At 44.8% G+C, this 27,994-nt stretch overlaps 1 protein-coding gene and 1 long non-coding RNA gene across 3 annotated transcripts in view; both read right to left on the bottom strand.

Moving 5' to 3' along the window:
• The window catches only part of LOC309359497 (transmembrane protein 132D-like), a 461,903-nt gene that overhangs the window by 346,858 nt on the left and 87,051 nt on the right, over window positions 1-27,994 (bottom strand). The gene's annotated exons all lie outside the window — the stretch shown is intronic.
• On the bottom strand, window positions 16,042-16,670 carry LOC309359177. Its single transcript, XR_014163764.1, has 2 exons — window positions 16,585-16,670; window positions 16,042-16,205 (listed from the first exon to the last, which is right to left on the bottom strand). It is a non-coding gene; the product is annotated as an uncharacterized lncRNA (long non-coding RNA).

Genomic DNA, 27,994 nt, shown 5'->3' with positions numbered 1-27,994 from the left:
GTGCAGCAGGAAAAAGAAGGAGGCACTGGCTTAGAGTGAAACCTGGAGTGTTTATTCTTGCTGTGGACCTTTGCTTTTTCTTCCCAGGGGCTGTGCTGAACTTTCCTTTGATTCCATACCCTCCAACATTTCTCCAGTGAAAATAGGGGTGCCCTATTCAATAACAACAAACAAACAACAATTTATAACCCACCCATCTAACTGGGTTGCCCCAGCCACTCTGAGTGGCTTCCAACATTTATAAAAACATAATAAAACATTTAAAAACTTCCCTATATAGGGCTGCCTTCAGATATCTTCTAAAGGTTGTATCTCCTTAGCTCAGGGGTCTTAGAACTCCATACCCTCCAACATTTCTCTGAGGAAAATAGGGACATCCTAAGGAAAAGTGGGATAGTCTGGGATCAAATAAGAAACCAGGATGGCTTCTATAAATCTGGGGCTGATGTAATGAGACTGAAGGTACCTTTTACCACCTTTGGTGGACCTGCCCAAAGATTAAAGCCTTTTGGGAAATGATCTATAATGAAATTAAGAAAGTCCTTAAGTGGACGTTTCCTAAGAAACCGGAGGCTTTTCTCCTGGGCATGGTGGGCCAATTGGTGTCAAAGAAGTATAGGACATTTTTTATGTATGCTACTACAGCAGCAAGAATTCTTCTGGCAAAGTATTGGAAGATGCAAGAACTACCTACTCTGGAAGAATGGCAGACAAAGGTGACAGACTTTATGGGATTGGCAGAGATGACCGGCAGAATCCGCGACCAGGGGAAAGAGACAGTGGAAGAGGACTGGAAGAAATTTAAAATATATCTTTAAAATTGTTGTAAAATTGAGGAGTGTTAAGATGTCAAGGGGTAAGAACTAGAGAATTACAGCTGTAACTAATAAGTTTAAGGAAAATTAATGGAAGGGAACTAGTAGATAAACTGACTAATGGGTTGCTAAAGAACTGTAAAACAAGGATGCAGAGAAAGGGAGGTATGGGGAAGTCGGAGGAAAGAAGGTGTATGAAAACAACATTATGATTTAAATGTTTTGTATGTATTTGTTTTTTTGTTTTGTTTGTGTGTTTTTACTATGTGTTTAAAAAATGAATAAAAATTATTTTTTAAAAAAATATATAAATCTGGGGCTGTCCCTGGAAAACAGGGATACTTCAAAAGTCTGCAACTGCAGCCTGCTTTGTGGGTTGGTGTGCCGCTGGCTTATCTGTGTTCAGCAAAAGGGGGCTTTGTGGGGGCTAAGCTGGGCACAATTGGTGTTCTGCAGCTGAAGTCTCCTCTTCTCCTTTAATAATGCTTATTGAGTGAAATATAATCAGAGTCGAGTGTGAATTTCATGCTCTTTATTCTGCTAATAGTAGCAATGAATGAATCTTTCGCCAAAATGTCTAGCTATATATACAGTATTTACAAAATTTGCCTCGCGTGATTGGCTAATTCCGGGCTGCTCCTGCAGGCCAATCAGGTTGCTGGTTCACTTCATCCAGGAGCCTGATTGGCTGCTCCTGTAAGCCAATCAGGTCGCTGATTCACTTCCACCTGGAGCTGGATTGGGTGGCTCCTGCGGACCAATCAGACTGCTGCATTCTGGATCCTATTGTTCTAGGATTCAGCTCAGTACATAACAATGAGTCACGCTTAAATGATATCACTGGGGGCTCTCAGGTTTGGGCCTGGAAATTTCAGGGTCTGGGATGCTCCTGACCAGGCAAGCTGTATGGGAGAGCCGTTCTTCACAAGGGAGGACAATGCATCACATCTCTCATATACAGAACTGGGGGGCCAACATCTGGAACCCCTGCACAAGAGAGGAATGCTATCATAGTATCAAGGCCTCACCTCCTCTCTGCAGTAGAGCAGAGGGCAAAAGTCGCCCTCCCCCCCAAAAAATCCACAACACAGAACTGGTGCCAAAATACTTAATCAAAGAGGGTATGGGGGGCATCTTTCGCTTCCTCCAGCAGTTTAGGTGAAGTGGCTCCCTGACCTTCAACAGGGCTTGTAATTTAATTTGGAAGGCACTGGGGTGCTTAAAACAATCAAGCGAGGAGGAATAGCTAATGAGGCTATGGTGGATTGCAATTACAGCCGAAAAAACAGCATGCAAATATTTCCAAGGTGGAGTGCAGAAACAGTAGACAGGATCTGGGGGGGGGGGGGGAGAAGGGGAGAGAGAAAATTAATATATGAATTATGTAAAAGGAACTGACTAAATTAGCAATGATAATCTCTTCTTTGATTTGTGACGCTGTTTCCCAAACTTTCTGAACTATTTGTACATAATTCTGCCTTTTCTTACTCTTCGTTTTCTAAATGAATTGTTTTTTTTAAAAAAAAAAGCTTCATTTTTTTAAATAAAAAAAGTTTTTTTCTAGAGGAAAAGGCATGGGAACACACCTCCCTCAGAACACCCACCCTAGAGATCCTTTGTGGGCCAGCCAGAGGCTTGCTGAGGCTGCTCAGCTGAGGCAAGGGGAGCCTTCCTCATCTGAGCTGAGCAGCCTAACCAGCGCCCCCCCCCTCCCCTGCACCTCTCTGGAGCAGCATGGGGGCTTGCTCAGCCAAGGTGCGTCTTCCTTCACGTCAGCTGTTAGCTGGGTGGCTGAAGAGCCTCAGCAAACCCTCGCTGCACCTCCAGCTCATGAGACCCTCTCTGGAGCCCATAGAGGATGTCTCCTTCAGACTCCAGAGGCACATCCTGAAGCTGGCCAAGTCTCTCCCCATGCTTCCGGGGCCCAGCTGAGAGGTGCTGGAATGCCATTCCGAAGAAGTCCGGCTGAAAATAAAGCCCTGGAGATAATACAGTGGTACTTCGGGTTACAGACGCTTCAGGTTACAGACTCCGCTAACCCAGAAATAGTACCTGGGGTTAAGAACTTTGCTTCAGGATGAGAACAGAAATCGTGCAGCAGCAGTGGGAGGCCCCATTAGCTCAGGTTATCTCAGGTTAAGAACAGTTTCACGTTAAGAACGGACCTCCAGAACGAATTAAGTTCTTTACCCGAGGTACCACTTTAATACAAATACATTACACCAGACTCAGAGACTTCATAGGCCTTCTTCTTCTTCTTCTTCAATGATCACTCATAGCCGAGTAAGATTGTCTTCCATAAACATGGTTTTAACAGTGACTTGTGGAGGCCAATTCTGGATCCACACCTCCTTTCACAGTGGGGACATAGGCCTAGTTCTCTCTTATGCTTTGAGTTCCTCGCTAAGGCTTCCTTCAGGGAACCTGGGTGGCCAGGGAACATGACATGAAGATTTTTTTAAAGCAGGGATAACCAACATAGTGATCTCCAGATGTTGTGTGGCTCCAGCTCCCATCAGCCCCAGCCAGCATGGCCAGTTGCCTGGGATAACGGGAATTGCAGTCCAAGTTGATGTAAAGGAACAACAGAGGGAGAGAGGGAGAGAACCACTACAACCCTACTGGCTTGGGATGGCCTAGCTTCAGTTGCCCATATTCTGCTAACCTTCAGGTTACACTACTGCAATGCATTGTACATGGGGCTACCTTTGAAGATGGTTTGGAAACTACAGCTACTGAAGTGCACTGCTGCAATAATTGTTAACTGTGACAGGAATCCATGCCCATGTTCACCTTTCCCCACATGAACCTGCCTAGGCCCTGAGATCATCTCTGAAAACCTTTCCTTGCATGCGACCACTGAGGGAGCTCTGACACGTGGCAAGGAGAGAATAGGCCTTCTCTGTAGCAGCCCTGCATTCATGGAACGCTCTCCCAAGAGAGGCCTGCCTGGCCCCAACCTTGTCACACTGCCAGGCAAATACATTTTTGTTTGTGCAGACATTTGGGCAAAACCAATGATAGGATTTTACTGTTGAATCCATTTTTAATAATATTTATGTGGATTTTATTATTGTGCTGTTTTTCCTTGATTGTAGATCACTTTGGGTATTTCTTGGTGGGTAAAAGGGAAAGGCAAAGGACCCCTGACAGTTAAGTCTAGTCGCGAATGACTCTGGGGTTGTGGTGCTCATCTTGCTTTACTGGCCAAGGGAGCCAGAGTTTGCCCGCAGACAGTTTTTCTGTGGCCAGCATGACTAAGCCACTTCTGGTGAAACCAGAGCAGTGCACGGAAACACCATTTACCTTCTCCGCCGGAGTGGTACCTATTTATCTACTTGCACTTTGACATGCTTTCGAACTGCTAGGTTGGCAGGAGCAGGGACCGAGCAACGGGAGCTCACCCCATCGCGGGGATTCGAACCACCGACCTTCCAATCGGCAAGCACAAGGCTCAGTGGCTTACACCACAGGGTTGTACAAATTTAACAAATCTCAAATATCTCCCCCAAGTATTTATTATTAATTTGGGGAAATAGCTCAGTCAATAGAGCATGAGACTCTCAGGGTCTTGGGTTTGAGCCCCACACAGGGCAAATGATTCCTCTATTGCAAGGGGTTGGACCAGATGACCCTTCTGGTCCACTCCACATCTCTGTAGTTTATTATTATTTTGTTTTGTTTTATTTTCCCCACCTTTATTTCCAAGGGTAATTTCTTTTCGACCCTGCATTAATGGTCAGATAGCAAAAGGGAGAATATATTGGCACAGCCTTACATAAAACAACTCAACCCCATATACATGGGCTTCACTCCAACCCCCAACATCTTTGACCCTTGGTGATGTTTGCTTGGCTGATGGGAAGTTGGAACAACTGATTCTCCATTTATTCTCTTTAAAAAAACAACAGCACTTGAAATAACGCATTGCCACCTAGCAAAGAAGACCAGCATTCTCCCATAGAAGGCAAACGCTTCTGAAAGCTATTCCAGTGAGTCTCTTTGCAGGTCTTATTTCCCATGTTATGCTAGTCTCTCTCTTAATGAGCCATTTCCCCTGTTATTCCCCAACAGGGAACGCTGAAGGCTGCTGACATGATTTGCTACTGTGGGAAGTGCTAATCAGCAGCACTCAGGGAAGAAGAAAAAACCCCAACACCAACGGTGTGGGCGAAAAATGATGACCATCTAGTGGAGTTTTAAAAGCAAATTCCACTTTTTTTCTGGAGGGACGTAAATATGCAGTAGCGACAGCACTTGTCTAGTGAAAACTCAAGCTGTAATTAGAACTATACATTCATGGAAGGGAGAATAGTCCTTCCGCTGAGCACACCGTCTATAGTATGCTAAAGGATGAAGACAGCCTTTCTGGGCTAATTGCATCTTCCAGCTGAGCTAAGAGGCAGGAGGGCTGGGATGGAGAGAGGTGATCTTGTTGCATGCTGGACCAAAGCCCCATAGGGCATCAGAGAGTCTTGGAACCTAGAAGCAAACTGGTAACCATTTATCTTTATTTGAATTATTATTATTCATATAGATAGATTATAGTTATAGATATACAATGGTACCTCGGTTTTCAAACATCTCCATTGAACTCAAGCGTCATAAACCCGGAAGTAGATGTTTCCATTTTCAAACATGCCTTGGAAGTCGAATGAGTGTATATGTTAATTTTCTCTATTAAATTTGCAGGCTGCCTTTTGCACCTTGATTTTCGAATATTTCAGAACTCATACGGAACAGTTTACGTTCAAAAACTGAGGTACCATTGCAGTTAGATAGATATAGACATAGATATGAGAGACCCGTTGCCCTCCAGATGATGACTGGGTAACCTGACAATTTTGATTTTCTCACTTTCTCCTTTTTAGTTATGCACAATTCCACATCCCTTTGCTGCTATTATTTTTAAGTCCTCTTGAAAACCCATAAACATTTGATGCTCATTTCTCATCATAAGCCCGTTTGTACACAGTTTTGCCTAATATGAGGGCTGCACTCTGGATCCAGCTGAAGCCTAAACCAAATGAGGTTGATTTGTGGGACAGCCAGTTTTTGGCTAAGTCAGGTGGTGACAGTTTGCTCTGGGTCAGGTCAGGCCTCCTGGAGCAATTCAGGACTGTCAGAAGGGTGAGGGAGGACCCACAGATCCCAGGAACATTGAACGCTGGTGAGCGAGGATTTAATTTTGCTGCCTGCTCTTTGCAAGCACTTTTCCCACAGAGAAGATGCTTTTGAAGCAGCACCCAGCAGGATCGCTAGGGAGAGGAGAAGGAGATGATGTGTCTTCTTCTTTACCTATTCCACTCCCAACCTTATGTTTAATTAGGGCTTTAAAACTCTAATAAAACATGGTTGCTTTTAGACACTCTTCAACCTCAATTGGAACTGTACGCTAGATGTGAATAGTGGCTGCCGCTGGATGTCAATTATCAAATACTGACTACTACATAGCAGGTACGATCAAATACTAACTGCTTTTGCATGCTGGTTGTCATATGCTATCACCTAACAATGTGAAACTCCCAAATCTTTGCATGAGAAATCTGATGCAGAAGAACATACCAGCAACACACCCAAGATCAAGAATAGCCAACGTGGTGTCCTACAGATCTTCTACAAACTCCCATCATCCCTGACTATTAGACATCTTGGCAGGGGCAGGGGGAATTGTAATTTTCAGTATCTGGAGGGCACCATGTTGTCTATCCCTGTCCAAGATCATTTTTGGAGAACATCTGGCATGAAAAATCCACAGCAGAAAATGGGCAAAAAATTGGGTTGGGGCGTGGCAAGTGTGGGGGGAGGGAGAAGAGGACAAATACTTTTCGATATTATTAAGATTACAATCTCTCTTGTTACTTATGGATTCAGGTCTCATTCTGTATTTTCTCTTGCAGCCTGATGAAACACCGTTAAATGCAAACAGGCACCGAGGATACAACTTTCCAAAAGCAAAGAACAAAAGGGAGTGGTGTTTCCAGAGCTCTTAGTCTTTTAATTCATCTCTTCTATTAATTGCAATCCCATTGCTCCCTCCGCCTTGAGTTCCAAGGTGACGTTTCATTGCTTGATTATTTCAGAGTCCTAATGAGCAGGACGCAAAGCTCCTCGTATTTCCCCCCAAATTGTTTGAGTATAATGTTTAATTCAATGGTGGTTGTGCATGTGTTTGGGGTGCAGGGCAGGGGAGCGAGTTTCTCCTTCCTCTACCTCCCTTTCATTGCCCTTTCTTCCAAACGCCATTGCCCTCCCAATAAGTCGTTTTTTGGCTTGGAGATCAACAGATGCCTAGGAGGAAAGGGGGCATGGATCCAGGCACATAGAGGAAGCAAAGGAACCTGGGTAGGCCAGGCAGACTGGTCCGCTCGCAGCAATGCCTCTCCTTTAGCCGAAGAGGAAAACGCTGTGTGCTGAATTTCAATCGAATCCTTCTGGAAGCTGACAGCAGCTTAAAAAAAAATAAAAGCCAGCCAAAGGCCAGGAAATTCAAATGGTTTTTGCACTTTATCTGGAGGGAAAGCAGTGTCAGTAAACAAAATCAATGGTCCCACCCCAGCACCAACAAAAATAAATAGATTCGGAGCACCATCTGGATCTCAGTTGATTTATAAATGAATGATAAAGGAGATAAAGTGTGTGTGAGAGTGTGTGTGAGTATGTGGCTCCCCCCACTTCACAGAAGCTAGAAAGCAATGATCTGAACCAGAGATGGAGAAGCTGTCACCCTCCCATTGTTGTTATTGTTGTTATTTAATAAATTTATTATTCACTTTTCTGTCAAAGTGACTTGCAATATTTTAAGCAAAAAAACACCACCTGCATACATACAACCAGCACAAAAAAATCTAAAAGCAATTCATTAAAAAAAACACAACCTAGATTAAATCATCCCCCCCATTCAAAAAAGGACATAGATAATTAAAAGCCAAGGGCCGGGTTAAAAAAACAAGGTTTTTGCCTAGAGCCTAAAGAGATATAATGATGGCACCAAGTGGGGAGTCATCACTGTAAAGGCCTGATCTTATGTTGCCACCCTCCATACCTTATAACAGGGGTCAGCAAACCTTTTCAGCAGGGGGCCAGTCCACTGTCCCTCAGAACTTGTGGGGGCCAGACTATATTGGGGGGGTGAACGAATTCCTATGCCCCACAAATAACCCAGACGTGCATTTTAAATAAAAGCACACATTCTACTCATGTAAAAACACGCTGATTCCCAGACCGTCCGTGCGGCAGATTGAGAAGGCGATTGGGCCAGACCTGGCCCCCGGGCCTTAGGTTGCCTACCCATGCTCAAGAGCAGGGGTCAGCAAACTTTTTCAGCAGGGAACCAGTCCACTGTCCCTTGGACCTTGTAGGCGGGGTGGACTATATTTTGAAAAAAGAAGAAAAAGAACAAATTCCTATGCCCCACAAATAACCTTTTAAATAAAAGGACATATTCTACTCATGTAAAATCCGCTGATTCCCAGACCATCCATGGGACGGGTTTAGAAGGAGATTGGGCCGCATCCGGCCCCCGGGCCTTAGTTTGCCTACCCATGCCTTATAAACTTTGGCCTCCTAGGAACCTTCTGCTCTTGAGTCACACACCATATTGGCCCGACTATAAGCCACACCTGCAAATAAGCACCTTAAAAATTGAATGGCAAGTGTAGAAGAAAATCCTACTGGAACCATTCCCCCGTGCTCCCAAGCTGCTTTCTAGGGGGGAGCTGAGCCATTTTGCCAGCAGCCTTTTCCTCTTCTTTCCAGCATTTTGTGGGAGGCTTGGGAGCCACAGTCAGGAGGGGCACCATTGTCCCACACCCCCAATGGCTCTCATGGTGGCATCCTGGCCGGGGTGAGGGAGTTTGCTCTCCATTCCGGCCTTGGAAGGCAAGGCAGGGCCATGGACCTAGGGCAGCTGTTTCAGAAGCTATATCGTAAAAGCCAATTTGTGTAAGGTCGCAAATATGAGCCGCACTTTAACTTTTCATGGTCAGAATTGGGGGGGTGGCGTGTAAAGGTAAAGGTTAAAGGACCCCTGACCATTAGGTCCAGTCGTGGCTGACTCTGGGGTTGCGGCGCTCATCTCGCTTTACAGGCAGAGGGAGCTGGCGTCCAGCTTCCGGGTCATGTGGCCAGCATGACTAAGCCGCTTCTGGTGTACCAGAGTAGCGCACGGAAACACTGTTTACCTTCCCGCCAGAGCAGTACCTATTTATCTACTTGCACTTTGATGTGCTTTCGAACTGCTAGTTGGGCAGGAGCAGGGACCGAGCAACAGAAGCTCAGCCTGTTGCGGGGATTCGAACGGCCAACCTTCTGATCGGCAAGTTCTAGGTTCTGTTTAACCCACAGCGCCACGCACATCCCGGGACAATACAGTAGTATGTAACTATGTGCTCAGAATTGCTTTGTCATCACCCTTTGACCTAGACCTTTTGATACTGGCATTCTTGAGGGCTGAAGCATAGCTCCACCTCTGACAGCACCAAGGTCTCTTCAGCAGGTTTCCTCCCAGAAGGGGATAATCAGTGATGATTCCAGAGGACTCTTGACTGGTCCTCAAGGTCCTCTGTCTAAGGACTCCATGTCTAGGACTGAGTCAGGGTTAGGCATGGTAGCTCAGCTCAGTATTTGACTGCACTGACAGTTCTCCAAGGGAAAGGAGAACAGAAAGGAGTCTCTTTTAGCCCTACCAGGAGATGTCAGAGATGATGCCCACCACTGAGCCACAACCCATTTTTTGGCCTCCTCACATTTCAGTTCTGGCTAAGGGCCTGTGTAGCAATCTGATATAGCTACATTGCAAATTGAAAACAAGATTCAAAGTGATTTAGAAGGTTCAGGAAATCTGTGCTCAAGACTCATCGTCATAAAACCTGTAGCTCTCAGGGTTCCTCGCTCAGGGGTAGGGTAAGAGGAGAAGTTTCAAAGCTATTAAACTACTTAGAAACGGATAACAGATGCCACCCAGAAGTCATTCTTCCTTCAAGAGACACTTAAGTCGCAATAGCAAAGCCAGAGCGTACAGCAGCCGAGTCACGAAAATTACCTCACCTTCCAGAATATGGTCTTAGCAGTAACCTTTTCTTAAAATGCAATGAGTGCCTCATTTCTAGGTTTGTGATAAAGTGTCAACCGTCACAGTCAACAACTTTATTAAAACTGTGACAGACGAAGGGGAGGGCTGAGTCGGAGCGAGCCTAAAGGAGCAAATCAGTATGGCATTTAAGTTTTATTTTTTAATCATCTTTTGCTACCTCTCTCCCCCTACCTGCTTTTCTGAATTGTGAAACAGCTGAACTTTGAAGAGTTTATATTATAATTGCGTGCGCGCACACACACACACACACACAGAGAGAGAGAGAGAGAGAGAGAGAGATGCAGAAATAAAACTGCTTGCACATGTGAAAAGCTAAGTAAGGTCCGGTATGGTTTCAAATTAGATGGGGCACCGAATGTTGATTCCTGAGTTGCAGGGGGTTAGATTAGATGACCCTCAAGATTCCTTCCAGCTATACAATTCTTTGATTCAATGACATACACATAAAGGCACAGACATGTATCTGGCTGCACTGGTTACCAGTTTGCTACTGGGATAGGTTCAAGCACTGGCGGAGGAAGAGGAGTGGGGGGGAGCACACCGCCCCTGGCAGCACGATTCCAGTGGGGTGCCATCGTGCCTGCCCCCTGCCCACGCTGGGCGCCATTACCCTGCAGGCAGCGCACCACTCCCCCGGGACGCATGCCAGCCCCCCCGCCTGCTCTCCGCCCCCCGGACCCTGAGCATGAAGCTCCACCCCTGGGTTCAAGGTGCTTGTGTTAATTCACAAAGCCCCACAACTTGGGTCCAAAGGGCTGTCTGATTTCTTATGCTCCACCTTGATCACTGAGCGCTTAAGATGGAGCATGCCTAGTGGTTCATGTGCATCTTTACCTTTACTAATATGACTGTGGAACTCCCTGCCAATAAAAGCTCAACAGGAATCATTTGTGCCTTCTTTTAGACAGCTTCTAAAATATGTGTTCTTAAGTCAGCTTTTGAAAGGGGATATTTTTTTTTTTACACCAACATGTGTTTCCTTATTTTTTATTTATTTTTATCATATTTTAATTTTGTATTATCTATTGGATATCCCACCTTTTCCTCCAAGGAGGTCAAGATGGCGTGCATGATTCTCCCCCTCCTCACTGAATCCCCGCAACACCCCTGTGAGGTAGGTTTGAGCTCTGGTCTCCCAGGTCCTGCTCCAACATTTTATCCACTACTCTATACAACAGTACCTCAGTTTTCAAACATAATCTGTTCCAGAAGACCATTCGAGTTCTGAAACTTTCGAAAATCGAAAACTCAAAACGGAAAACTCAATACAGAAGCCGTGTGGCATGTTGGACTTCTGAAAAGTGTTCAAAAACCAAAGCATTTACTTCCAGGTTTACAGCATTCAAGTTCCAAAATGTTTGTCAACGGAGACATTCGAAAACCAAGGTAACACTTTACTGGCATAAAGCGTACCATCTTGCTCGAAAATTTCATGAAACTGAAGTACCAACAAATACCCTCCACCCTATTAAAGACTTTTTTTTATTTTTAAAGACCAATGGCCTAGTGAAAGCCACCTTCAGAAATGGAGGAGAAGGGATACAGAACTGACCACAGCAAGAAAGAGCACAAAACAGAGCTTAAGTACACAGATGCCACCAAGGGTCAGTGTATGTAGTTCTTTGAGACAGAAAACATTGTGTGTCACGATCAAAGGCTTCCAGACCAGGGCAGTATCTTGAAACAGATAACAAAATGCCACAACTATTCCTCTGAAGTAGACGCTTCCAGATAGCACATCTTGGCTTCAAGTACAGCAATGATATCAGAGTCTATTGTGCAAGCGTCAAATCCAACGCAGTCCCAACAGTCGCTGGCCCATGAGAGTTTGTGAGCCTCTATGATTACTATTACAGATCACATATTAAAACAAACTGATATGAAAAAATCCAAACATTCCAAAGATCACACGGGAGGTTGGAACACATACATGAACCGTGCATCCATTTTACACACTTTGGAAAAAATATGTCTATAAATGCCAAATATATAAAGGTTGATTACAATGGCAGGCTTTCAAAGGTAGCAACAACCTTATTTAAGCAAAGCGTGCCCCAGAATCCAAGTACCCCGTGGGAGAGGGAGGGCACAGCTTCCCCAGCCTTGCTCTGAACGGCAATTGTCACATGCATACAATTAATATTTCCTGCAACTAATTACAAAGCTAGCAGCCAAGAACATAAAGGCCTTAAACAAATGCAGCTATAAAGTAGATAGTAAGTCAATCCTCTAGTTTTGCAAGACAGACAAGGGGTGGGTGCTGGTGTTATGAGTTTGCACGGGGGGAGATTCTTAGGTACTGGGTGGAATTGGGGGGCAGAGGAGGCAGGAAGAGAAATCAACGCAGCCTTCCTTCCTTCCCGGATCTCAGGATTGGATACCCAACAACTCAGCTTTACTGGTTGAACCAGTCAGACGCTGCCTCATTGACAACCATAGCGTAGCTATGCCCTTAGGGCTTTTTCCTTTACAAAGGCTTAAAGGAGCACAAGCTTTGATGTAATTGGTATGGACAGACAGCTCACGCTCTCCAGCTTCCTGGCTCTTGTGTCATCTCGCCTGTTCCATTACTGGACTCTTTCTTTCCTGTGGGGCAACCCTGTCAGTCTGCTGCAGCTTAAAAACACAGCAGGGAATGTTTGGGGCAACTTAAACCAGGAATGGGGAGACTGTGTTCCTCCAAACGTTGTGGAATTCCAGCTCCCTTCAGCCACAGCCAGTTGGGCTATTAGTCAGTGATTTGCACTAATAGCCGGTTGGGCCAGTTGAGCTATTAGTCAGTGATTTGTTCTATTTTTATTCATTTTGTAAGATTTATACACAGCTTCGTGGTTTTAAAAAGAAACCCTCAAGGCAGTTTACAAAAAAGAATAAAACAATGGTATTGTCAGTAAAAACAATGAAAAACAACCACTTAAAACATTCAGATAATAATTATAGTCGGTGATAAGCTAAAAACAGTCTCATGAAAACATTGTACATATCTGGGTAGGCTTCTCTAAAATGTTGTTAGCAGGTGCCAAGAGGAATACAGAGAAGGCACCTGCCTTATGTCAATAGGCAGGGCATTCCAGAGGGCTTTATATACTAACTGGAACACTTTGAACCTGGTCTGGTAGCAAATCGGCAACCAGTGTGGGTCTCTGACTTACTAGCTTTCTATGTGCAGATTTTTCTTCTATAGGGAGGAACTATTCAATTGAAATGGAGCCCAACAGTAGACTGGCGTCGTACAGCACAGATAGAGGTTTACAACCCCAGGAATTCTTAGGTCGCTGCTTGGAATTCATTCCTTCTAACCTGATCTCTTCCCAATAGAAATAACATTTCCCTGTCGGACATTGTTCCTCCCACCTGCCCTATGCACCACCACCTAAACTCTTGACTCCAGAAATGACAGGTAAGCCTGATATTATCACAGTTTACGTTGAGGTATGGATTTCATGTCACTGTTTGGCGCATTACCTAGGAAGACAGAAGGGAACAAGAAAAGATGACTTACATAGAGCTGCCATGCAGATGTAGAAATTAAAACGCAGACACACACGCAACCTGAAAGGGTGACCTTTTATGACAAATAGGCCCACAACCCTGATGTGCTACTAGCACTCCCCACAAAAAAGGCGCTGGGGGGAGGATGCACTTGCCAAATGTCAAAGCGCATTGTGATTATTACCTTCCCAGAGGTGGACACTCTGAACAATGCATTCAAATGTTAATGTCTTAAAGAGAGGCCTTTGCAGAAGTGAGGAGACAGAGCATAGACCAAATGAATGTTCACAAGGAAAATGCCTCATCAAGCTGAGAGTTCAATAGATGGGGAACCTGGGGTCCTCCAGATGTTGTTGGGCTCCATCTCCCATCAGCTCCAGACAGCATAGTAAGGGTATTAGCAGACCTTGCAAATTAGGTTGGAATAATCACTTACAGTTTCTGGAGTTCAAAGGCTTTATTCATGCAGGAACTATTTATAGGAAGATGAGATACAGACAATAGCAGACATTTGTCTGGAGAGAACAGCAAATAAAATAGGCTCAGCTTTTGGGGGTGAAGGTACCTTAGAAAGGTTACAAGCAAGTGCTGGCTAGATTGCCACATAAACCGTGCTGTCAGGAAGTTTAAAGCAACACATGCATTAACTAGAAGCTTTAAAAATGAAATATATTTGCTTTCTTCCAATACAGGGATGGTAAGAATTGGAGTCTAGAAACATCTGCAGGGCCACAGGTTCCCCACCCCTTGAGACAGTAGGAAGCAATCAACAATCATTGGCTAATAAAGAATGGGTCAGATGAAACTGTTTCATTATATTTGTATCCTGTTCTTCCTTCAAGATGAGCTCAGGGCAGTGTGCATGGTCCCTTCTTCCCTCCTTGCAACAACCCTGTAAGGTACGCTAGACTGAGAAATACCACTTGACCCAAGATTTGTGGCTGAGTGAGGGGTTGAACCTGGGCCTTTTGCCCAGTATTCTCTACTCCAGAGGCAGCCAATATGGTACCCTCCAAATGTTTTGGATTACAATTCCCATCAAGCTCAAGTAGCATGAACAATGATCATGGTTTATGGGAACTGTAGTGCACAGCACATGGGGCAGCATCATAGAATCATGAGTTGGAAGGGACCACAAGGGTCATCTAGTCCAACCTCCTGCAATACAGGAATTGTTTGCCCAACATGGGGCTCAAACCCACGACGCTGAGATTAAGAGTTTCATGCTCTACTATGTCTACTCTCTCCAAGGTTGAAGGCAGACAGTTTCCCATCTTAGTATTTTCTTAAACTAGAGATAAGAATTGGTCAGTCTGCTTTTCCAATCTTAAACTCAGTTCTCCACATTTTAATATTGGCTCGCTGATCCCTTTTTCAAGAGCTCAACAAAATTCAGCATTTAAGAGAAGACTTGTTCTAGTATACACATTTTTTGTATGTGATTATGCTTAATGTATACATTTTAGAAAAGCAATTTCCCCTACTATACTGCGGTTTTGTATAGTATATGCACTAATGCATGTATTTTAAATGCACACTTTCCCCTAGTATATGCATTTTTGTACACATTACCTGCCTGGAGAACAGCATTGCAAAATGTGGGAAAGTGTGAATATTGAACAATAGCTGTGCTTTGGTTCATGTATTGTGCGAGTTAAGTAAGATAGTCTTTAAATGCAAACCAAATCAAATTTCTCCCCATTCTTGACTTGAGGGGCCAAGGAGATGCTCTAACACTGAACTACAGTTCCTTCCTTTGATTGCGCTAGTGCAGATTAATGGCTAACAGTGTTAGGTTAGCAGTATCCCATGATGCATGAAATAAACAGCAAAGGCATTTTTCTTCAACATGGTATTTTTCACTCCTGTGTGTGGATTATTTGGTTAATATAATGGGAAAAAGAGCATTACTTTAAAAAGTCAAGTGTGGAAGCAGCTCTGGTGAAGCTAGATCAATAGGTATCATAGCAAAGGTATTATTCAGGAACTGGCATGCTGAAAGTTGTGCATATATATTGCATTAATAGAGGGGAGAAGGAATAATGGGTCTTCAAAGCCCCCAAAGAACGCTCCCAACTTATTAAAGGTAACTTATTTCATTAGCATTTCAAACTCAACAGCTCTGCTTAAGTTCATAAGATTTCTTGTCACCATTTCCATTTTTTTGGGGGGGGGGATATCTCTCTCTAAAACACCAGTAAGAGAGCAGTTCTTTCCGTATGCATCTCTCTCCCTGACTAGCTTCATTACGCTCCTCTTTTTGCTCCAGTTCTGTACATCTTTGCAGCGCTTCTTAAGGAAAAGGAGCGGCAGAGAAGCCTTACTTAGCACATCAAGGGGACAAAAATGACAGAGGAGGGCCTTTGTGGCAATACACAATCAGTGCTCCTCAGGTGAGCGAATCACATCAAGAGACGACAGGTATTAGACAATATAATGGAGACAGCAGCAAGGAAAGAAAGATCTCTCTATCAATATCCATACCCCATCCTTTCTATAAAACCCCAAGACCCCCAAAATCATGCAGCAGGAATGGGGAACCTTTTTTTCAGAGCAAGGGCCACATTCCTTTCTGAGCCACCTTCCAGGGGCCATATGCCAGTGTTGCGCGAGTCCAAAGGCAGAACTGGGTGGGGCAAATATGATACGATAATCTTTATTGTCATTGTCCCATACAGAACAACGAAATTGAAAAAATCTACATCAGACATTCAAAAACCCACAAGCCTGCTATCCCAGCCTGGTTAGCCCCTAAAAACCCTGATACCCCATAATTAAATACAATATACTCCCATAGAGACTACCTTAAAAAGGTAAAGGTAAAGGTACCCCTGCCCGTACGGGCCAGTCTTGCCAGACTCTGGGGTTGTGCGCCCATCTCACTTAAGAGGCCGGGGGCCAGCGCTGTCCGGAGACACTTCCGGGTCACATGGCCAGTGTGACATCGCTGCTCTGGCGAGCCAGAGCTGCACACGGAACGCCGTTTACCTTCCCGCTGGTAAGCGGTCCCTATTTATCTACTTGCACCCGGAGGTGCTTTCGAACTGCTAGGTTGGCAGGCGCTGGGACCGAGCAGCGGGAGCGCACCCCGCAGCAGGGATTCGAACCGCCGACCTTTCGATCAGCAAGTCCTAGGCGCTGAGGCTTTAACCCACAGCGCCACCTGTGTCCCATAGAGACTACCTTACACTGCATTTAAAACCAAAATCGCATTTGGATAGAAACTGTTTCTCAGGCGCCTAGTCCTAGTCTTTATAACCCTGTACCTTTCTCAGCCTGCTATTTGCAGTAAGAGGAAAGTCACATGCCCACACTGCCAGCAACTGGTTAAATAAAATTCCGTGTGGAACATCAAACATCCCATCTAGTTTGGGCATCAGTATAAGAACCAGGAATTCAAGGAGGACCAGGCTATCAGTGTCTTCTAGCCACAATGACTCTGTTCTCCACTCCACTGTCAAAGGCAGTATGTCTCTCTATAGCAGTTGCTGGGAATCACAGGTAAAAAGAATCCTGTTGCCAAATGGAAGACCACAAGCATGGGCTGAGGGGATCTGATTGGTCACTGTGAAAACAAAGATGCTGGACGAGATGGGCAGGCTCTTCTTACATTCTTAGGAGTTCAAAAAGTGACATAGCAAATGTAAATTTTAATTTTCAAGCTTTTTATTTTTGTTCCTGGGTTCAGTGCTTCCTTCTAAAATACCCTCTATCCTCCCCAGTCCAGTAAAACTCCTAGGATGTACCAGCCTGCAGGTGCAGTTGGACTAGAACTCCCATAATTCCTGCACATTGTGTGGGATAAATCAGCTTCATGTGGCCAACAAGCTTAACTCTAATTAATTCATGAAGGGGTTAAAACCATAGAGTAAGCTGCCCTTCCAGACTTAGGTAGGTCACATCCCCACACCTTGGGAGGAAGGGTTACCAAACTCTTGGGGAGGGGGTTCTCCCACCATGTGAACCCTACCAGTAAGGATGTCTAAAGCTGGATGCTCCAAGCTTAGAATGTGTGGCTTAAAGAAGCCATCTTTCTGTTTCTATACAAATAATTTAGAAACATTTACCTTTTCTTCCTTGCTGCTGTATGGAAAAGCACATGAATCTGACCTTTGAAAAGTTTGTAAGTAAACCATCATTAACTTACCACACATGTGGACTCTTTCTATGCTAAGGGAAATGGGGAGCTTTGGAAGCAACTTAGAAGGGAATATTTTAAGGTCTAATGGCCTATATTTCCCCACTTAACTTTGCTGCATATTTTGTGATTTTAAATCTCTGCTGGGGCTCTCTCACCAAAGAGTACTTGTCCCAAACCTGAATTCCAGGGAATTCTCCTTTTATTATGCTGTATCTATCTATTTTTCCTTCAAACCATATTAAATCCAACACACTGGTCATTCAAGCTGGCACTAATGGGAGTCAGAGGCAAACCAAATCTGGAGGGCCATACATTCAGCATTTCTGGCTATGATTGTTCAGGACAGAAGCAAAAAGTAAATTCATGGCAATGGGTGTACAAAACCAACTTTCTACACATGAATAATAAGCCCTGGCTATTTTCTGCCTCTGTGATCAAAGACATACACCACATCAGAAATGCACATTTTTCTGGAAGTCAGTGAGATTATCCAGGCTTCGGAACTTAGTTTCAGTTGGCAAAGTCAGAGTGATGGATAGCATTCAAGTCCTGGAGGGGCAAAGGAATATCTATCACATTTACATAAATCCTTCAGCCCCTGCCACACACCTGATGTATTAATTGAACTCCTGAAGCAGCCAAAAAGCTTCTAAAATGGTCCCAGCCCTTTCTGATATTTTTGGCATGTGGTCATTTCAGCTGGTGCTGTTAAGATGGTCAGCTGTGATTGAGAGTTCTCTACTGGGAACTTCAAAGCACAGCTCGCCCACCACCAAAACCAAAAATCAGGGCTTGAATGCAGCATCAGGCAGCTGACAGACAGCGACCTCAAGCCCCTTGGGACTGGTTGTTCTGTGGAATTACAGATGAACCCTGCTGAAAGTGTGCCAGTGTAGGGTTAGAGTGTTGGATTGCAGCCCACTCTCAGCCTAAACCACCACACGGGGTTACTGTGAAAATAATATGGGGAGAAAGAGAACTAGGAATGCCTCCTTGAGCTCATTTGTATGAGATATTAATGCAATAAATAAAACAAATAAGTAAAGCAGGGTTTGACAACACTAGTCAACCCATTGGTGCAGACCGGAAGCCCTGCTTACATCTACAAAACACAGCCTTTTCTCCAAGAAACAAACAAGAACCTTCATTGGTGGGATCAGATGCACACATGGATCGCGCATGTGTACTCACAGCAGAGCCACGGAAAGAGAGAGAGTCTCATGAGCGAGTTTGTCCCACCTCATCTTATCCGCCTGGTGCCTAAAGATATGTAACAAAGGCAATTGTGGAGCCACTGCAGAAAAGGCTCACACTCATGCTGCCCCCCTCCGGACCTAATAATAATAATAATAATAATAATAATAATAATAATAATATTTATTATTTATACCCCACCTGTCTGGCTGGGTTTCTGCAGCCATTCTGGGCAGCTTCCAACAAAGTATTAAAATACAGTAGTCTGTGAAACATTAAAGCTTCCCTAAAGAGGGCTGCCTTCAGATGTCTTCTAAAAGTCAGGTAGTTGTTTAGCTCCTTGACATCTGGTGGGAGGGCGTTCCACACGGTGCCACTACCGAGAAAGCCCTCTGCCTGGTTCCCTGTAACTTGGCTTCTCACAGCGAGGGAACCACCAGAAGGCCCTCGGTGCTGGACCTCAGTGTCTGGGCAGACCGATGGAGGTGGAGATGCTCCTTCAGGTATACTGGACCGAGGCCGTTTAGGGCTTTAAAGGTCAGCACCAACACTTTGAATTGTGCTCAGAAATGTACTCATATGGAGGAGGGACATAAAGAAGGGCCTCAGATGATGATCACAGTGTCTGGGTCAGTTTATATGCTTCAGTCACTTTTGACTGTGCACTAGTGGTTGCAAGGCTTACCAGCAATGGGCCTGATCATGCCCACTGAGATCATCCGTGGGCTGGGCCAGCGTATCACAACGCTGGAAATTGCGTCCGCGCATGTCCGCTGTGCCGAAATCACTTCTGCACATGCCCAGACGCCAAAAATTGTGACTGTGCAGAAGCGATTTTCGGCATCTGGGCAGTTCCAGACGCAATTTCCAATATCTGTGCATGTGCAGATGCAATTTCCAGCACCGCTTGCTGATTCCCTGTGCTGCAGCACGCAGGGTGGCTCGGGTGGCTCGGTTCAGGGGCGACTCATGAGCCAGTAAAACGGTCTTCATGGGCCGCATCCAGCCCATGGGCCGACCCCTGCTGTAGACTGTTATTACAAGGGGACGACAGAGGACAAGATGGTTGGACGGTGTTCTCGAAGCTACCAGCATGGGTCTGACCAAACTGCGGGAGGCAGTGGAAGACAGGAGTGCCTGGCGTGCTCTGGTCCAGGGGGTCACAAAGAGTCCGACACGACTAAACGACTATACAACAGCAATTCCTGTTGCCACCAAATGTCAGAGAAACCTACAACTTCAACATAGGTGATGACCAGATCCTGACACACCAATCCAGTCTTCACTAACCTGATGTTATGGCCTAAACTAGGGATGAATGCATCTGTCAATCAAGATTTCTCTCCATTTATCTATTTCCAGATCTTTAGTTTTTCCCATTTCCACAGTGGTTTTTGGTTTTCATTTTTTAAAATGTTCTTATGAAAATGCATCTGTATTTTTTTTGCAAATCTCTGCAGACAATACATTTTTATATGCACTTTTGCCTAATATACACAAATTGCAAAGCAATTTCCCCTTACAAAATGTACATTTGCATCTTATTTTAACTAATATATGCATTTATGCATACACTTTACCCTAAGTATATGCCTTGTTGTACACATTACTTTGCAGGAGAACTGCGTCATAACATTCGGAGAAGTGCGAATTTTGAAGGACGACTGTCTTTAGGTTTGCATATTGCATATTGCTTCAGAAAGTATGAATTAGGTAGGCTGAAATTTAAATGTGAACTGAATCAAGTTTATCCTCCATCTCTACCTCCAACTCTGACATGGCATGGCAGTGCTAGGTGAGGTTAATGGAATTTATAGCCCCAAACACCTGGCGGGAGACAGATAGGTGAAGGATGCAATTAATCTGATCTTTGAAAAGATGACAAGATTTTACACTCCCAGAAGTTGGCTGTATTGTTCATGCTGATCAATGCCTTTTTTTCCAAGGCAATTGAAACAAAACAAAAAAATGCAAGCAAACATGCACACCTTGAAATCACCAAGAGAAACAGGAAAGATCAGAGGATCATGTAACAAAGGACAAAAGTTTTCCCCTCTGAAAAGTTGACTGTGTAATAATTACAGGGGAAGGGAGGGAGATGAAAGAAGATCACCACGCTTCAAGTCAGAGCTGATGGAAGAGAGAACATGAAAGTCTGATGGCTGTATACACAAACAGAAACAAAACATAGAAAGGAAATCAGAAATATACACTGCGTTATATTGCAGTGATGCAAGAGAAAGTTGTCCCACTGAAAACAATACAGGAGGTAAATGACCCCCAACTTATTGCCTGGGGAAAGGGTGGATTTTGCTTCCTAGATCTTTATCATTTAAAGATCAGAAGCAAATTAAATGAAATCAAATGATGTTACCTGCCTAACAATTGTGGAAAATCAGGAGTGGGTGCAGAAATTAAGCAGGCATTTCAAATGAGCTGAAAGAAGAAGAAGAAGAAGAGTTTGGATTTGATATCCCGCCTTTCACTCCCCTTCAGGAGTCTCAAAGCGGCTAACATTCTCCTTTCCCTTCCTCCCCCACAACAAACACTCTGTGAGGTAAGTGGGGCTGAGAGACTTCAAAGAAGTGTGACTAGCCCAAGGTCACCCAGCAGCTGCATGTAGAGGAGTGGAGACTCGAACCCAGTTCCCCAGATTACAAGACTACCGCTCTTAACCACTACACCACACTGGCTCTCAGACATGGGTTGCATCCAGACTTAGTTGTGATTAGAGTAGATCAACTGAAGGCAGTGATGGAGGAACCCTCTCCATCACCCGGGGTGGGATGGCAAGGGGCTGGGCGAACTGCCCGGTGACGCATGTGCAATGTCCGTGTGGACTGCGCAGACATGGCAGCCCATACGGACACCCTGTGCAAGTGGCAGCCCATACGGACACTGTGCAGATGCGGCACGAGTGGTGCCCACACTGACTGCGTGCACACCCTCCATTGCTCTGCAGCTGAGGGAAGGCAGCAGGCCATCTTGTCACCCCCCCCCCAGGTGGTGTCCAGGGTGGCCTGCCCCTTCCGCCCCCCTTTGTTCACCCCTGACTGAAGATGATATCCATGCTGAGAAGAGCCCTTCCTCTAGGACTGAGTGAATTGGTCAATTTCAGCTTCTTGTTTTCCCCAGCCTTAAGTTCAGATCTCCCACATTTCCCTATCAGTTTGCATTTTTTTCCTGATTTTTTGTGAAATTTCATGACCATTTGAGTACAAACTTCTCCTAAAATACACTTCTTCTTTTTTGCAAAGCAGTTTTACACAAAAAATAATGCATTTTTCCATGCTATTTTTCACTATCATTGCTAATGCACATTTTACCCTGCCGTGGACATTTTTGTACAAACTACCTGGCTGGAGAACAGCATTGCAAAATTCAGAAATGTTTGGATTTCAAAGGATGGCTTTGTTTCGGTTCGTGTATCATTTTGGAAAGTTTGAATTTAGTAGTCTTGCCTTTAAATGCAAACCAAATTAAACTTCTCCTCTATCTATGGATGCCATTTGGCAGCTTTCCAGTTAAAACATAATGGATGTAGAATGCCGTAACAAAGGGGTGTGGGGTCCTTAAAAGGAGCACAGGGACCACAGCACCATCTTTGCACAGATGTATAAAGTGCATCTGCCTAGCAATTAAAATGCAAATTAAGACGATGGGTGGCTGAGGATTCATGGACACAGCACCTTGCAGAATATTTGGCTGCCCTGTAAGCAAGATAAAAATAAAATAAAAGGGAATGGGCAGCAGATACAGTGTCAATACAGAAGACCTGGTGCCGTGTTCTGATCTGATGCCAGATCCCATGGAAAAACCAGGAAGGCAGGTTGAAGGTAGCCAAACCATGGATAGCTCCAAGTGAACATCTTGCTCTGGCATAGGTTCAAAGCCCCACTCAGCCATGATTCTCATGGGGTGATCTTGAACAGTCACCACCTCTCACCATAGGTAAAGGTAAAGGGACCCCTGACCATTAGGTCCAGTCGTGACCGACTCTGGGGTTGTGGCGCTCATCTCGCTTTATTGGCCGAGGGAGCTGGCGTACATGTGGCCAGCATGACTAACCCGCTTCTGGCAAACCAGAGCAGCGCACGGAAACCTTTCCACCGGAGCGGTACCTATTTATCTACTTGCACTTTGACATGCTTTTGAACTGCTATGTTGGCAGGAGCAGGGACCGAGCAACGGGAGCTCACCCCGTCGCGAGGATTCAAACTGCCAACCTTCTGATCGGCAAGTCCTAGGCTCTGTGGTTTAACCCACAGTGCCACCCGTGTCCCACCTCTCACCATAGTTTGCCACATAAAACTGGAAGGAGAACTATGTATGCTTTCATGAATGCCTTTGGGGAAAGGTGGGGTATAAATGTCATAGTAAACAAACAGACAGATGTTTGGGGTTCAGAGTTGGCCCATACCCTTCCACATTGTTACCACTGCCCCTCTTCCCTCTTCGCCCCTCCCCTCTTCTGCTTAATACCACAAACATTTACCTACATTGTAGCACCGAGGAGACTGATGGCCCTCCTGAATCAGCTCTGCAGTATTGGCTATTGATCCATGGAACATTTTTAGAACACAAGTCTCTCCCCTGACCCCATGAGCCTGACAGGTAAAGTGGTTCTTAAAAATATATATCATTCTAAATCTGCCAGCAGCTACTGAGAAGGCTCGGCAATTTGCCTGCTCAGAGAAGAGCGTGATTGCCTAATGGAGATAGCTAAGAGCCCTCTGCGCTCTCTGCGCCGTCTCTAGCAGAAATCATAAGATTCGCTGGAAGGGTGATCCACGGTGCTTAAAACATTCCTGATCCTTTATATCTCTGTCGGCACAGCTGCACAAGAGAGACAGTTGTCAAAAAGATACGATTGTGTAAAAGCTGCCCCTTTATTGGCGCAGATTTTTCTCCACTTTCCTGCACACCAGCATTGCATGTTCAGCACACTTCTCTGCGCAATGCACAATGTGTGCACACACACACAGGGGGGTTGTTATTGCACAAGCTATGCCATCTATAATGCTCTGCCTGCACTTTTGATTTAATTTCTGCTTTCCCAGTCATCCGCCAGTTCCAGAGGATTCCTCTCCCAAAAAATCTGATCATGATCAACTTTTAACTCACTGTCCAACTTAGCAGAGTTATCCACAACAGCAAAATACAGTGAAGCAAAGGACAAAATGCTAACTTCAAACTCTTAAAACAGGCGCAGGCAAACTCAGTCCTCCAGATGTTTTGGGACTACAACTCCCATCATCCCTGGCCAGTGGTCCTGTTAGCTAGGGGTGATGGGAGTTGTAGTCCCAAAACATCTGGAGGGCCGAGTTTGCCTATGCCTGTCTTAAAATATGTGAACCTGCAGGCTGTATGTGGTTCCCAGCCTGATCTCAGACAGCCTGCAGAGAGAATGCTATGATGTTGGGCTCTGGCTCAATGGCTGGAAAGGGAAGGAGCAAGACTGGACCATGGACAGCTCTGATGGAGTCATTTTTTCATACAAAGGTTGGGAGCAGACTGGAGTCTTTTATGCTTCTGTCTCCAGCCTACCTCCTCCAAGCTCCACCCCCTTAAGAGTACTTCGGAGCCTTAAAAAGTCAACCCTCGGGCCCAAAGGTGGGCCCTCCTCCTTTGTTCCACATCCTCCCACCTGGCGTGCTCCTGGACTGGTGATGTGTGGTAGGAACATCCTGTTCTTCAGGCCCAGGGGAAGGTGTCTGTGAGGGTCCAATTTCTGAATGAAGTGGACTTCTCTTCCTGGAGTTGCTTCAGTAATGTTGTTTGATTGCTGTTTTGTTCTATTTGTGTTTGCTAGTTCATTAAGCAGAATTTATTGGGATATATCCAACAGAACCACAGTGGGGAACCTCAGGTCCAGTGTGGCCCTCTGAGCCCCACTGTCTGCCCCTCTAGACTCTCCCCAGGTCACACAACTCACTAGTCCTGCTTTGCATCTTCCTTGCGTATTTTTGCCTGACTGGAACACCCTTGACCTTTGATATTGACTCTTGTGTGCCAGAATGGAAAACAGGGAGTGCTGTATGGAGGTAAAATTTACATTCATTGTTTTGGTCACTTTTGCCTCTAGTGCTGCCCACCACTGGCCCCTAGAAGGTCACCCAGAAGGAAATGTGGCCCTCAGGCTGAAAAAGATCACCTGTCATCTGTCTGTATGTTGGCCACTGTGAGAAAAGGATGATGGACCTGATCCAGCCGGTCCTTATGTGTGCCAGAGAAAGAGGAGGTAAAATTAAATGAACACTTGTTAAATGGAAAATAAAATAAAAAACTGAGTGCAACATCATGCAATTCATTTTTTGTAGACCTTTTTTCAGAAATTCAGAAATAAATGGGTGCAGCGCAGATTTCAGTGGAAAGCCATAGCCACAAGATCCCTAGGGAAACTAACGCCAGAAACTGCAGATTGCCTGTCTACATGTAGTACTGTTCCTATGAACTGACAGAGGAGACAATTCCTTCCATTTTCACTCTCGGTTACATAACATCACTTTAAGAACCAACCATTAGAATAGAACCTCAATATTCCTCCCTCCCGTACTTGTGATGGGATAAAAAATGGCTACAGCTCTTGGTGTTCCACAAACATCTAAAAATAGCTTAAAAAATAGCCTCAACTAGACCTAAATTTCCATCGCAGGTGCCAAAGTCAAAGGTTTCCTCGTCTGCTCCCAGCTCAGAGGTTTTCTGCAGAGAATGAAGCACACACCTTGTGCCACTCTGCTGGTTTTCAAAAACAAGTCAGATCTGGATAAAAAGGGAAAGCTAACATTTTTATGCTTGAAGTCGAAATCGTTCAGTTGGAACGTTAACACTTTAGAGTTGCTAACCAGAAACCCCAAGGCAGGGGCAACAAATGAGGTTTAGGGATGTGCGGGGAAGGGGGAAAATACATTTCACATATAAAAGGCAGGCACACTTAATTTGGACATCTCAAAACAATACATAAATTGAAACATGGTCATACTTGGAAATTCACACTTTCCAGAATTTTGCAGCGCGGTTCTCTAGCAATATGAACAAAAGCACTAGGGTAACGTATGCATAAAATCCATATATTAATGACAACATAAAACAATGTATTATATTCATTGATTGCATTTATATCCCCCCTTTTTCTTCAAGGAGCTCAAGGTGGCATAACTGGTTCCCCACCCCAACCCCCTGTCATTAAATAGTAGGATGAATTGGTTGCAAAATTGCAATCGATTTTCATAAGGACTTCTAATAAAAATGCAAACTGATGTGGAAATATTGAGAACTGAAGACTGAAAGAAAGAAAAATGAGAAACAGGAAAAAAGCCAGAAACTGAAGGCTTACCCATCCCAACCACCAGAAGTTGTGGACTGCAACATCCATGAATTCTGACCATTGGCTGGCTGGGGCTGATGGGAGATGGTGACCAATAACATCTGGTCAGCACCACATTAGCTTTAACACTTGGGACAACCAGAATTCTGGATTGTAACAAGGTTCCATTCTTAGGCAATGGAACAAAAACTATAAAATTCAGCAGTTTTTGTATTAATATTGCTCAAAAGGAGAGAGAAATAGATACACTTAAAAAAGGGAATGTGCTAGAGTTCTCAGATTTATTCTTTTCCTCCCCTGCAATTATCTCACAGGCACCTAAAGTTCCCTGCTCCTCAGCCACACAAAACAAGTTTCCATTCCTATTTTGTCGAGAAAGTTTTGAACAAAAAAGATAGAGGGGGGTGTTGGGTTTTTTTGGTACTTGGGCAAGTGGAGAGGGAAAGAGGCTGTATATCTTAAGGAGGAAGGAAAGCTTGTGTTCATAATCAACATGTCCCAAATGTTCTTGCAAGGCGGAGAAAAGCACCACTACGTGTGCATGTGGTTGAACTTTTGCAAGCTGGGGTAGGAGGCCAGTAGCACAGTGTCAAGAGTATAGCATTCCAGGCATTTCATTTCAGAAGCAAGCGTGCTCCACTAAGGTCACCATTCGCAAAAGCGCCAATTAATTAGAATGCGGGCACTTAATAGGGGTAATAAAGCTGTTTCAGCTAATTCATTTGCAGCGCATTTGAGAGTAAGTAATCATCAGTTGAACCTCTTAAAGTTGGCTCCCAAACATTCCATCACACTTTCAGCAGGGGTGGGGAACTGGGGTCAGACAGAGGGCCAGATAATGTTCTGGGCAACCTTCCAGGGGCCACATGGGCAAGGCCGGAGGTAAAAATGGGCAGAGCAATGATTGTGAATTTTGCCTCTTTGTGCACACAAGCCTCTCTGTCCTGCAAGCAAGAGGCATCATCGGAATTTGTGGACCCATTTGAGTGCAGGCAACAGTGTTAATGTTGAGGGTGAAACAGGCCTGAGGAGAAAGTGTCACCATGGAAAAGTTCCAAGAGCCAGGCAGAGAGACAGGGAGGACTGTATTTGGCTCCTTGGCTTGAAGTACCTTACCCCTGCTGTAGCATGACCAAGAAACAGAAGCCCGGAGGCTTCTCCATACAAGTGAATGGCAACCAGTGCTATAAATTAAAGCACATTTCTTCCAAGGATGAAATTCGGCCTGCTTCCCTGACCCTAGATCTTGTGCAATGCTCAGCTTTCTTCAGATAAAGATCGCCAACAGAAAATTCCCGCTTCAGCAACAGATGTTATTGCTTGGATAGTTAGTCTCTGCAAATGGCATGGCACAAGGGATGAAAAAGAGATTTGGAGTTACATTTGTTCACTACAAAACTATCCGCTCAACTTCTCTCCCACTGCTCCAGATGATTTAAAGAGACAGGATACCGAATAGGGTAAGAGGTGCTGACATGAACAGAGGTTAGATTGTGGGAAGGGGGACATTTCAAGGGGGAAAAAACCTTTGCTTCCCCCCCCCCCCCCATGAAATGTGCCTTCCATTTTGGCAACACTTTAGGGCCTGCACAATTGGGGTGGGGGAAGCTGTTTGCACATACAGAGTGAGAGCAGAAAACCCTCTGAATGGGCTTTATGATATCACCATGCTCCCAAGATCCCTGGCTGGCTAGATTATGTAACAAATAAGAAGAGTCATGGGGTGGGGATGGGGTTAAACAGATAGAAAGAGAGGAGACAAGGGTGAACTGGTGGCAAAAATTAAAGTGGGAATGTATTTTGTCTGAAGCTCAACATCAAAAAAACGAAGATCATGGCCACTGGTCCTATCAGCTCCTGGCAAATAGAAGGGGAAGAAATGGAGGCAGTGAGAGATTTTACTTTCTTGGGCTCCATGATCGCTGCAGATG

The sequence above is a fragment of the Podarcis melisellensis genome, assembly GCF_964234715.1.
Source record: "Podarcis melisellensis genome assembly, chromosome: 16".
In the NCBI taxonomy this organism is placed as follows: domain Eukaryota; kingdom Metazoa; phylum Chordata; class Lepidosauria; order Squamata; family Lacertidae; genus Podarcis; species Podarcis melisellensis.
This window is presented reverse-complemented; position numbering and strand designations above follow the sequence as displayed.